This window comes from Pinus tabuliformis, chromosome 3_1, assembly GCF_031772625.1.
Source record: "Pinus tabuliformis cultivar Carrire ecotype Pingquan chromosome 3_1, CPIR1, whole genome shotgun sequence".
NCBI lineage: Eukaryota > Viridiplantae > Streptophyta > Pinopsida > Pinales > Pinaceae > Pinus > Pinus tabuliformis.
Window position 1 is genome coordinate 785,971,713 of NC_142301.1, and position 10,812 is coordinate 785,982,524.

Here is a 10,812-nt window from a genome sequence, read left to right on the forward strand (position 1 = left end):
TACTTATCATATTGCACTTGCAAACATCAGGGTCACTACAGTCACAATCATTGCAATTTGTGCAATAGGGGTCTCTACAGTATTCTTCTTCTTCTGAGGAAGAGTCATCTGCAAAGTTCAATTCATTCTCTGATTCTGAATCAGAGGAGATTAGCTCATCACAACTGCTTGGAAGGTCAAAGTAATTTACTTTACCTTTCTTGTTCTTATAAGCAATTTTCTTTTTAGAGAAGTCTTTCTTCTTCTCAGGGCATTTATTAGCTGTGTGTCCTTTCTTTTGGCAGTTGTAACAGATTACTTCTTTGGAAAACATTTCTGTTTTTCTGTATGGCTTCTGTTTTCTGTGCTGAACGCCTTTTTTGTGGTGAAGTGGGGAATTCTTTTTGGAAAATTTCTTTTTCTTTCTTCTCACCCCTTCAGAATTGCCAGATTTGCCCAAATGCCATTGTTTACATGGCTGCTGATAACCATGCGGCTTCTTAGGATTGGTGGCTGCTCGAGCAATCTTCATTTGAGAGCACAGTTCAACAATTACTGCTTTGACTGCTTGACGAATGATGCCAAATTTGTAGTCGCCAATTTTTCCTGGAAGTTTTGCTACAATTGTTGAAGATACCCAATTAGGCAGTGAAGCAACAAAAATCTCTTTCCATTTTGGTTCAAGAATCAATTCAGGAGAAAGAGTGTGTAGATGATGCATATATTCATTAAAATATTCATCAAAGTGCTGCATGTTCTGCAATTTCATTTCAATTAGAGTAATGACAATTATATCATTGGCGATCTGAGGAAATCCAATGAAATTAACTGAGATGCCATAAATCAAACAACCTATCATATTATTTACAGGGAGAGTAATGATGGGGTCCATATATCTAGTGCCATCTGCATTTAGAATGACTGATTGTTCCCATTATGAAAGCAGAGTAGGCAACTTCAATGTCTCAGCTTTAAGCCAAGAGTTTAATGTACCTTCAAAGCTAGCTATTATTCTTCTTGTAGCATTTATTGGACCAATTTCTTCTGCAAGATAAGTACGATAATAGACAAGCATAGAATGCAGAACATACATAACTTCGGCTTCGGTACAATTGTCAATGTTCCAAGAATAAGTGGAACTTGCTGACCAATCCTTATGATATTCTGATTTCATTAAATCACGACGGTCAGGAGCAGGGTTCCAAGTAGAAGTCCAAGTAGATCATGAGGTAGTAGCATGGACTTGCTGGTCAATTTCAAAATTCTCTATTTCTTCAGAAGGATTTAATTCTGAAATTCCAAACTTTTCTTTATCCTGCTGAGAGAAATTATTTATGCAGCTTTCTAACTCTTCGAGTTTTGGTGCATCATCTATCTTATTGACACTGGTTATTGCTGCATCAGATTTTTCTTCTTCTTCATCATGACTAGATGAAGAAAAGAACTCAGAAAAACTTCCTTTGAATTCTTTAGATTCTTCTTCTTCTTTCTTTGAGCCAAGAGTAACTTTAGGGACCGAATTTGGGAGTGGTGTAAAGAAACTTGGATTAGCAAATAAAGAATATGGATGAGAAGTGGGAGGAGGATGCTTGGAGTTTTGATTAAACTTTCCACAAAAGGAGTAATAGAATAAGGAACAATAGTGACTGGATTGGAAAACAAAGTTGCAGATTTATAGCTTTCAATATTTGGCTTTTTCTTCAAAGTAGCTAAACCCGACGAAACAATTTTCACTTGTCCTTTTATAAAATCTAGATTGTTGTTGACTTTAACAATATCTCATCCATGAGCAATTGCTACATCATGGATCTGCTTTTCTGTCTTTAAAGAAAACTTATCAAGACTCTGTGCTATAGTCTGATCATTTTCAGCCAAGGTCTTTCATTTCATTATTTGCTTTTTCTAAATTATCAAATTTAGCTCTAGCAAATCTTTCTAAGCTAGATAGAGCAAGATTAGTCCAATTGGTAGCTGCTATCATTTCTTTGGCTGATGAATTTGGATCATCTGGATGGGAAGGCAGAAGTTTATACAATTTCCCATCTTGTCCTCTAATGACCATATTTTTCCAAGGAGGAAAATCATTGTCTGTTTCAAAAATATTTCCATCTAGGAGTTCCCATTTATGCTTTGCAGGGGTTCCTGATCTTATCATGTTTATTCTAAGATTAGAACAAACTTCTCTTATTAATTCTTCTCCCTTTTGTTTGATATAAACCAAATTTCTAGGGGTGTTTGGTTTACTTATCATTTTCTGAATTTTTGGATCGAACTCTAGAAACCTTAGAGGAGAAGGAATTATTACAACATTTTCAGCCATTTTTTTATCAACAAAATTTTCTGGATCACTCAATCTTTTCTGTTTTTCTTGATTTCTGAAAGATTTCATCAAGGCCTCTTCTACTTGATTAATTGAAGGATAATACTATTCATAAAATGATATCCACTGATTATTAATAGTCATCCATGCTTTCCATGACTCACTATTTTGCTCATTAAATTTCCTGCGATCGTTTTTCTCTTGTAGCAACATTTCTTGCATATAGAGATGCTCTTTTTCATGAGTAAAAATGTCCCAATGGAACATTTTCTTTTTCCAAGGATCAGTTGGGTCATAAGGGCCAATTCCTTTGAAGATTTTCAGAAAAGAGAGGATTTCTTCATCAGACGGAATCTCTACAGACTTTGGAATCTTGTCTATAGGATGTCTTCTATATTCTGGAATTTGAGAAGAATGTACAAACCTAATCCTGAAGTGGAGGTTGGGTTGACTGACTGAACAAGCATTTCTTCACAAGGGTTGAAGAATGAAACTTTAGTATAACTCTTATCAGAACAAGCAGAGTCTTCAGCTGGTATAAACTTGATCATATTGATATGAAAGTCTTGAGATGACTTTCCATGAGGGTTAGGAGGATCATTTGAAAACTGACAATATGTCTTGGAACAGTGAGGATGATCGCAAACTGAAGATAAGGCATTCTGAGAAGAAGAGGATGGATTGCTGAACATATTTTTTAAAGCTTCAAAAACAGCAGGGTCAATGACGATCTGCTGAGGATTTTGTACAGAAGGAATGATATTTGAAGGATTTGTATTTACAATAGGAATAGAAGTGACAACAGTGTCAGAAGGATTTGATCTGGGAAATCTTGTGACAACTTTGTCATCCATCTCGATTATTACGGATTGAGTAGCATGCACTGTCCTTTTTGTAGGTTTTTTCCAGTTAGTAACCCAATCATCTGGAGGACACAGACGTTTTCTTGAAACAAAGACTGGGGAAAATGGGTTAAAGGATGAATCATACTGAATAGGAGTAACTGTTCCATCATCCTTGTTTGGAGTATACAAGACTGCAGGAATAGTTGTATTGTAAAACCGAACACAAGTAATATAAAATATGGCTAGATTTTTGGATTTAGACTTAAAATTATCATAGCCTTGTGTCTATATACCAAGAGTCAAACACTGTAGAATATTTACATCATCAAGTGCAGCAGAAAAATCTGGAAAAACATCATACTGTACAGGGCCATCGGACAAACTTGTTTCTATCCCACCTATCAAGGCTTGTGTAAAGGATGACAATCTATTATCAAAGAGGGCTGAGAAGACATAGGATTTTTGGCCTTTTCGATGGAGTGCATTCAGACCGACTCTCACCATCCCTAGATGGGCATACTGATACCCTGCCTTGTGGGCTACTTGTATATGGCGAATTTCAAACATGGGAATTGTCATCATAGTATTGAGATTTAACTCAGTCTTTATGGATTTTTCTTTAATCTTTATTTGACTGTACGCGCGGAGATTAAAGGGATTTAATCCACGGTAAACCTCAGAAGGAGATATAGGAGGAAGTCTCCAATTGACAGAAGGGTTTGGTTCTTCTTTTTCTATGAGAGCGGAATTCGCAATGGTTTCTTCTTCAGAACAAATATTTAAACCACTATGCAATTCGTCTTCATTTTGAATTTTTTTCTAAATGCTTAGAACCAAATCGTCCCATAAATGCAAAGGAACTAGAACTTGCAGAATCCATTCAGGAATATAAAGAGAAATACTCGTAAAATAGTTTCACAAACACGAGTATTGCTTGCTAATTAGTAGTAGGTGAGACCCAAAAGACCATTATATCATTCACCTAATCATTATGTCATTCACCTAATCAGTGCAGATGCCCAAAAGACCACATACGCTAGACCAGTGGAGATGTCCGTGACAGAAGGTGCGGTGGCTTCCCGGAAATTTCACATCAGTGGTAAAGTGCACCTTTAAACAGACGCGTTTTTAGCCGCTAATACACCATCATATTTTTTGCTCAACGAGTCCACTTCATCCTTTGAATGTTATTTGGCAGTTTCCCCTTTAGAATTTCACACTTCATTTGTTCCAATCATCTAAATCAATTAGTTGATAGATCCTAAAATTTCCATAATCCTGTGTCAATGGCAAACCTAACTATGGGATCCCTCCACTGTGACCGTGCTTCTGCTGCTGCTGCTTCTTCCTGCACGGCCTGCACTTATTCCTCTACGTCTTGTCCCAATTACCAGATATTTATCAATCATCACGGGCCTGATGTAAAAAAGGGCTTTGCCAGCCATCTTTACAGAGGCCTTCGTGATCAAGGATTGAGCGTGTTTGTGGACAGGGAGGAATTGGAAGAGGGCCATAATATTTCTTGTCAGGTAGAAAATGCTATCCGTGGTGCCTCTATCCACGTTGCAATTTTATCTCCAACGTATGCACAATCTAAATGGTTTTTGGATGAACTTTTTCTCATGAAGAATTTGGGGGCTTTTATTATTCCAGTGTTCCACAAGGTCGATCCTTCTATGGTCCGCTGGACGGTCAAAGACGGAGCCTTCGCTGAAGCCCTGCGGCAACATGAACATAAAACAACACATGACCCCCAAACTGGTAAAGAGAAGCCATGCTACAGCTCTGATACCATTCAGAATTGGAGAAACACACTTTCCTATGTGGCCGATCTGAGCGGTTTCGGATATGGGTGAGATACATCTCCAAGCTCCTACTGTCCCTTGCAATCCGTGTTAATATTCATTTGTTGATTGATGACATAGGCTGCCTGATGTACTTACCTAGCAGTTTCAGGGCCTTATTTTACTCCATTCAGGGCCGAGGACGATGAAGGCGAGTTATTGGAAAACATTGTGGAGGCCGTTTTGAAGAAGGTTCCAAAGACATTGTTGGATGTGGCAAAATATCCAACAGGCTTGGACACCAAATTAGAAGATCTTGAAAACACAGTGCTCTCTCAGTGGCATGAAAGGGAGCTTGAGGAGGCCAAGGTTCTGGGCATTGTGGGTGCGGGTGGACTTGGGAAAACCACCCTACCCAAACAATTCTTTAACCTCAGAAGGCCAGATTATAATAGTTCCTCTTTTTTATTTGATGTGAGAGAAAATTCACGTACTATGTCTCTAGCATACTTGCAGAGTAAGCTCTTAGGGGACCTAATGCCAAGTAAAGACGTCAAAATTCAGAGCCGTGATGAAGGCATAGGGATACTGAAAAGGTATCTCTCATCTTGTCATGTTCTCATAGGATTAGATGATGTAGATAATGTGGATCAATTGGAAGCATTTTTGCCAATTAAGAAAATCCTGAAACCAGATAGCTTGATTTTGGTTACCTCTCGTGACAAGCACGTCCTAAAATCATCAGGGGTGCTTGATTCATCCATTTATAGTCTAAAGGGGATGAATACACCGCACTCCAAAGAGCTATTTTTCTATTTTTCCTTCCATCAGCCAGATCCATTACCAGATTTTGCAGATCTGGTAGATCCCTTCATAAAGGCGTGCGGTGGACTGCCATTATCCTTAAAAGTATTTGGGGCGCTGGTTTTTGGAGAAAGTTTTTGGAGAAAATGAAAATTACTGGCAAGAGATATTGGATAAACTTGACAACGTGCTACCTCTACTGAGATATATGATAGATTAAAAATTAGTTATAAGTCTCTCAGTAAAAGGGTGAAGGAAATATTCTTAGATATTGCTTGTTTTTTCCTCCGAGAAGATGGAGATAAGGCAAAAAGAATATGGGGCCAGATGGGAGTTCGAAATCTACAAGACAAGTGTTTGTTGGAGTTGGATGAAAATAATGTAATAAAAATGCATGATCATATCAGGGACATGGGAAGAAAGATTGCTGAGAAAGGATCGAAGCCCCTTCGGCTTTGGGATTCGGCGATCAACATCTTTGATGATGTTTTGGAGCAAACTGTAAGCACTTCAACCAACCACTCAAGCATTTGTTTTCCGTTCAATTAAATTTTGATCTTTAAAGCTCCGCTTTCAATTAAATCAGATCTGTTTGTTTTGTTCTTCTAAACAATGAACAGATCATAACCAAAGTCCTTGGAATCAAAATGGTTTATTAGATCATAACCAAAGTCCTTGGAATCAAAATGGTTTATTATTCCCATGATATCTTCTGGAGTGCCGAAGCATTTCGTTCTTTACGCTTCGATAGGCCCAAAAGCTTAGAAATGAGACACCTATCCTCGTCCAGAAGCTTAGAAATGAGGCTTAAAAATCTCAAACTTGTTGCAGCCAAAGGAGGTTATGTAGATGACATATTGAGGAGGGTACAATCGCCCAATCTGATATGGCTACGCTGGTATGAATGTCCCTACTCTTCCCTGCCTTCCTGGCTTCCCGTGGAGAATCTACACGTTTTAGAAGTGGAGGGGAGCGGATTGAACACACTGTGGTCACATCAATCTCAGGTAGGAAAATATTTGTCTGCTTTTTGCTTTCCTCTAATTTCATTTTGTAGGCCACAATCATATATCTCTTAAGTTGAAAGATAACGTTGCAGGAGGTGCCTCTCCATCTGCGAGAATTAAATATCTGTGCTCCCCTTTCAGACATTCCAAAGTCTATAGAGCAGCTGAAGTACCTGGAAAGGATTGCCATAAGGTAGAACTCCAAATCACCCACAGTCGCAAGATTGCCCGCTGAAATTTGTCATCTGCGGTATTTGAAATACTTAGTTCTCAAAGACTTTTCAAGACTAATGTCGCTGCCCAATTCCTTTGGGGAACTAAGAAACCTTCAGTATATCGATTTGGAAGGTGCTTCTAATTTGCAGATGCTGCCAAATTCATTTGGGGATTTAACTCAACTCAAACATTTATCATTGAAAAGGTGCTCTAATTTGACCATCTCTAGCGAAGCACTTCGAAATATTACCACGCTTAAAGGCTTAGATCTTTCATATTGTAAGCAGGTGAAAGAAGTGCCTCCCCAAGTCACACGTCAATTGTCCTTGCAAAAATTATATTTGACTGGATCGAAGTTAAAAGAATTGCCAAGTATTATTGGAGTCCTCTGCAATTTGGAAGTTCTGGAATTAGGTAGCGATTTGTTGGAAGTGTTGCCAGATGGTTTTGGTGTCCTGAATAGCTTGAAGAGATTATCGCTCACTTCTTCGCCGCAATTGAAATCCTTGCCAGATTCCATTGGACTATTGACTCAGTTGACAGAGCTGCACATATATAATTGCGGGCTAGAATACTTACCAAAAGAAAGGAACATCCATTTAGAAAGGAGGTTGAAGGAGTTAGAGAAACACTCTTATTATTAGAAGGGAAAGTGCATTGAATAAGTTGAACGCCTCCAGGCTCCAATAACAGATGCATGTTTCGGCTCAAGGGGTTAACCCTGAAAGACACAAAAATAAGGAAGGTATTTTTTGATCGGGGTGTTTGCCTTAGCCTTCAAGAAATAGATGTTCAATGTTGCCCTGAGATACGTAAGCTGTCAGTGGAACATTTAACTTCTTTGGAGAAGTTGCATGTTACTGAATGCAAGAAGCTCCAGAGCATACCAGGGTTGGGGCAGCTCACACAGCTCACAAGACTATATGTTAGTGGATGCTGCGAGATATGAGAGCTTCCAGGTGTGGAACAATTGGTTTCTTTGCAGAGGTTGGATGTTTGGGGATGCATGAAGCTCCAGTGCATACGAGGGTTGGGGCAGCTCGCAAAGCTCACAAAACTAAATATTCATGGATGCCATGAGATACGAGAACTGCCAGCTGTGGAACAATTGGTTGCTTTGGAGACGTTGAAAATTTTGAAATTCCAGAAACTCCAGAGCATACCAGTGTTGGAGCAGCTCACAAAACTCACAAATCTACATGTTGATGGATGCCGTGAGATACGAGAGCTGCCAGGTGTGGAACAATTGGTTTCTTTGCAGATGCTGTGGCTTTCGGAATGCGAGAAGGTCCAGAGAATACCAAGGTTGGGGCAGATGACAAAGCTTACAGAACTAAACGATTTTAGATGCCCTGAGATATGAGAGTTGCAGAGTATACCAGGGAATTGTTTGAAGATATTGCGTGTCGCGTATTGCGAGGAGCTCCAGAGCATACCAGGGTTGGGGCAACTAACACAGCTGACAGAAATACAAGTTCGTGACTGCCGTGAGATACGAGATCTGCAAGGTTTAGGGCATTTGACTTCTCTGAAGAGGTTGTATGTTTGGCAATGCGAGAAGCTCGAGAGCATACCAGGGTTGGGGCAGCTCACACAGCTCACCGAATTAAATGTTCATGGATGCTGTGAGACACGAGAACTGCCCGGCGTGGAAAATTTAGCTTCTCTAAAGAAGTTGGATGTTGGGGGATGTGAGAAGCTCCAGAGCATATCAGGGTTGGGGCAGCTAACACGGCTTACAGAACTAAATGTTAAAGGACAACCTGAGATACGAGAGCTACCAGATGTGAGACATTTGACTTCCTTGAAGAAATTGGATGTTGGGGGATGCAAGAAGCTCCAGAGCATACCAGGGTTGGGGTAGCTCACACAACTCACAGGACTACCTGTTAGTGGATGCCGTGAGATACTAGAGCTGCTCGGCGTGGAACATTTGGCTTCTCTAAAGAAGTTGGATGTTGGGGGATGTGAGAAGCTCCAGAGCATAATATGGTTGGGGCAGCTGACACGGATCACTGAAGTAATTTTTAAAGGGCATCCAGAGATACTAGAACTACCATGTGTGAGACATTTGACTTCTCTGAAGAAGTTGGATGTTGGGGGATGCCAGAAGCTCTAGAGCATACCCGGGTTGGGGTAGCTCACACAGCTTACAGAACTACATGTTTGTGGATGCAGTGAGATACACGAGTTGCCAGGCGTGGAACATTTGGCTTCTCTGGAGACTTTGAATGTTGAGGGGTGTGAGAAGCTCCAGAGCATACCGGGGTTGGGGCAGCTCAGACAGCTCACTTAATTAAACGTTCGTGGATGCCGTGAGATCGTCGAGTTGGCAGGTGTGGAACATTTGACTTCTCTGAAGAAGTTGGTTGTTGGGGGACACGAGAAACTCCAGACAATCCTAGAGTTGAGGCAGCTCACAAAGATCACAGAACTACACGTTCGTGGATGCTGTGAGATACTAGAGCTACCTGGTGTGGAACATTGTACTTCTTTGAAAAAGTTGGATGTTGGGGGCTGCGAGAAGCTCCAGAGCATAGCAAGGTTGGGGCAGCTGACATTGCTCACAGAACTACACGTTACTGGATGCCGTGACACAGGAGAGCTTCCAGGCCTGGGACATTTGACTTCTCTAGAGAAGTTGGATGTTCGGGGATGCGAGAAGCTCCAGAGCATAACAGAGTTGGGGCAGCTCACACGGCTCACAGAACTACATTTTTGTGGATGCCGTGAGATACAAGAGCTGCCAGGCCTGGGACATTTGACTTCTCTAGAGAAGTTGGATGTTGGGGGATGCGAGAAGCTCCATAGTATACCAGGGTTGGGGCAGCTCACACAGCTCACCAAATTACATGTTTGTGGATGACGGGAGATACCAGTGCTGATAGGTATGGAGTACTTGACTTCTTTGAAGAAGTTGGATGTTTGTGGTTGCCAGAAGCTCCAGAGCATACCCGGGCTAGGGAATCTTACAAATCTTACAGAACTGGATGGATGTTGATGGATGCCGCGAGATACTAGAGATGCCAGATGTGGAACATTCGATGTCATTAAAGATTCTTTCCATTCATGAGTGCCCCAAACCTCAGTGGAGTGACGTTGTACTTGAGCGAAAGGTTGATGGATGGATTAAAATATGAAAAGCAACTAAACAGAAGCGATTGTCTCCAGTTTCTGCTCACCCAAGGTCAACATTATTTGAATATAGTTAAGATGTGGAAATTTACAAAGTTCAACCTTATTGGGTTGTTTGTAAGATGTGAAAATTCATTTCTAAATAAATAATTTGGAAAAAAAAATTTATAATAAGTCATATTTCCATTTAAAATGTTTTGTTGCATTTTTTATTAATATTTCAAGGTGATAACGTTGAACAATGGTGAAGTGGAGGTTGGTGTAGTTGAGGCTGGGGATAATTTCATTGTACACATTGTGGGAAATAGTTCCACTATACACAATGTGGTGAATTTTCATTGCCGTACATACCTTCACTACCTTTCCATCTATGCCTTGCTTTGCAATTGATGCTTTCACCACCTCGCCACTATTACATTGTTGTTCCTGACAATGTTCATACAGCGCCATGCAACAAACCCTGATTGATAGTGCTATATTGTTTTTGTTTTTACATTCTTGTATGCGCTCTTTTCAAAATCCTAGCTACATAATCAAATTAACATGTGATGCAAGAGCATTAGATCTTCCAAGCCATTAAGTCTTCGATGTGAAAAAACTTCAAAATGAGGTCTTGATTTTTTAGAATAATTTATATTCTTTTATGTAAATAAATTGTGTTTTCCAAATTGGTATATTTTATGAGTTTTATAACTGATGAGTAATAGTTTTAGAAAAGTTAT

At 39.9% G+C, this 10,812-nt stretch overlaps 1 pseudogene across 1 annotated transcript; it reads left to right on the forward strand.

Moving 5' to 3' along the window:
• Positions 1 to 4,388: 4,388 nt before the first annotated feature.
• LOC149189759 (disease resistance protein RUN1-like) lies at positions 4,389 to 10,053 on the forward strand (annotated as a pseudogene). Its single transcript, XR_016256430.1, has 3 exons — positions 4,389 to 4,996; positions 5,123 to 6,739; positions 6,832 to 10,053. The product of XR_016256430.1 is annotated as a disease resistance protein RUN1-like (transcript).
• Positions 10,054 to 10,812: the final 759 nt, after the last annotated feature.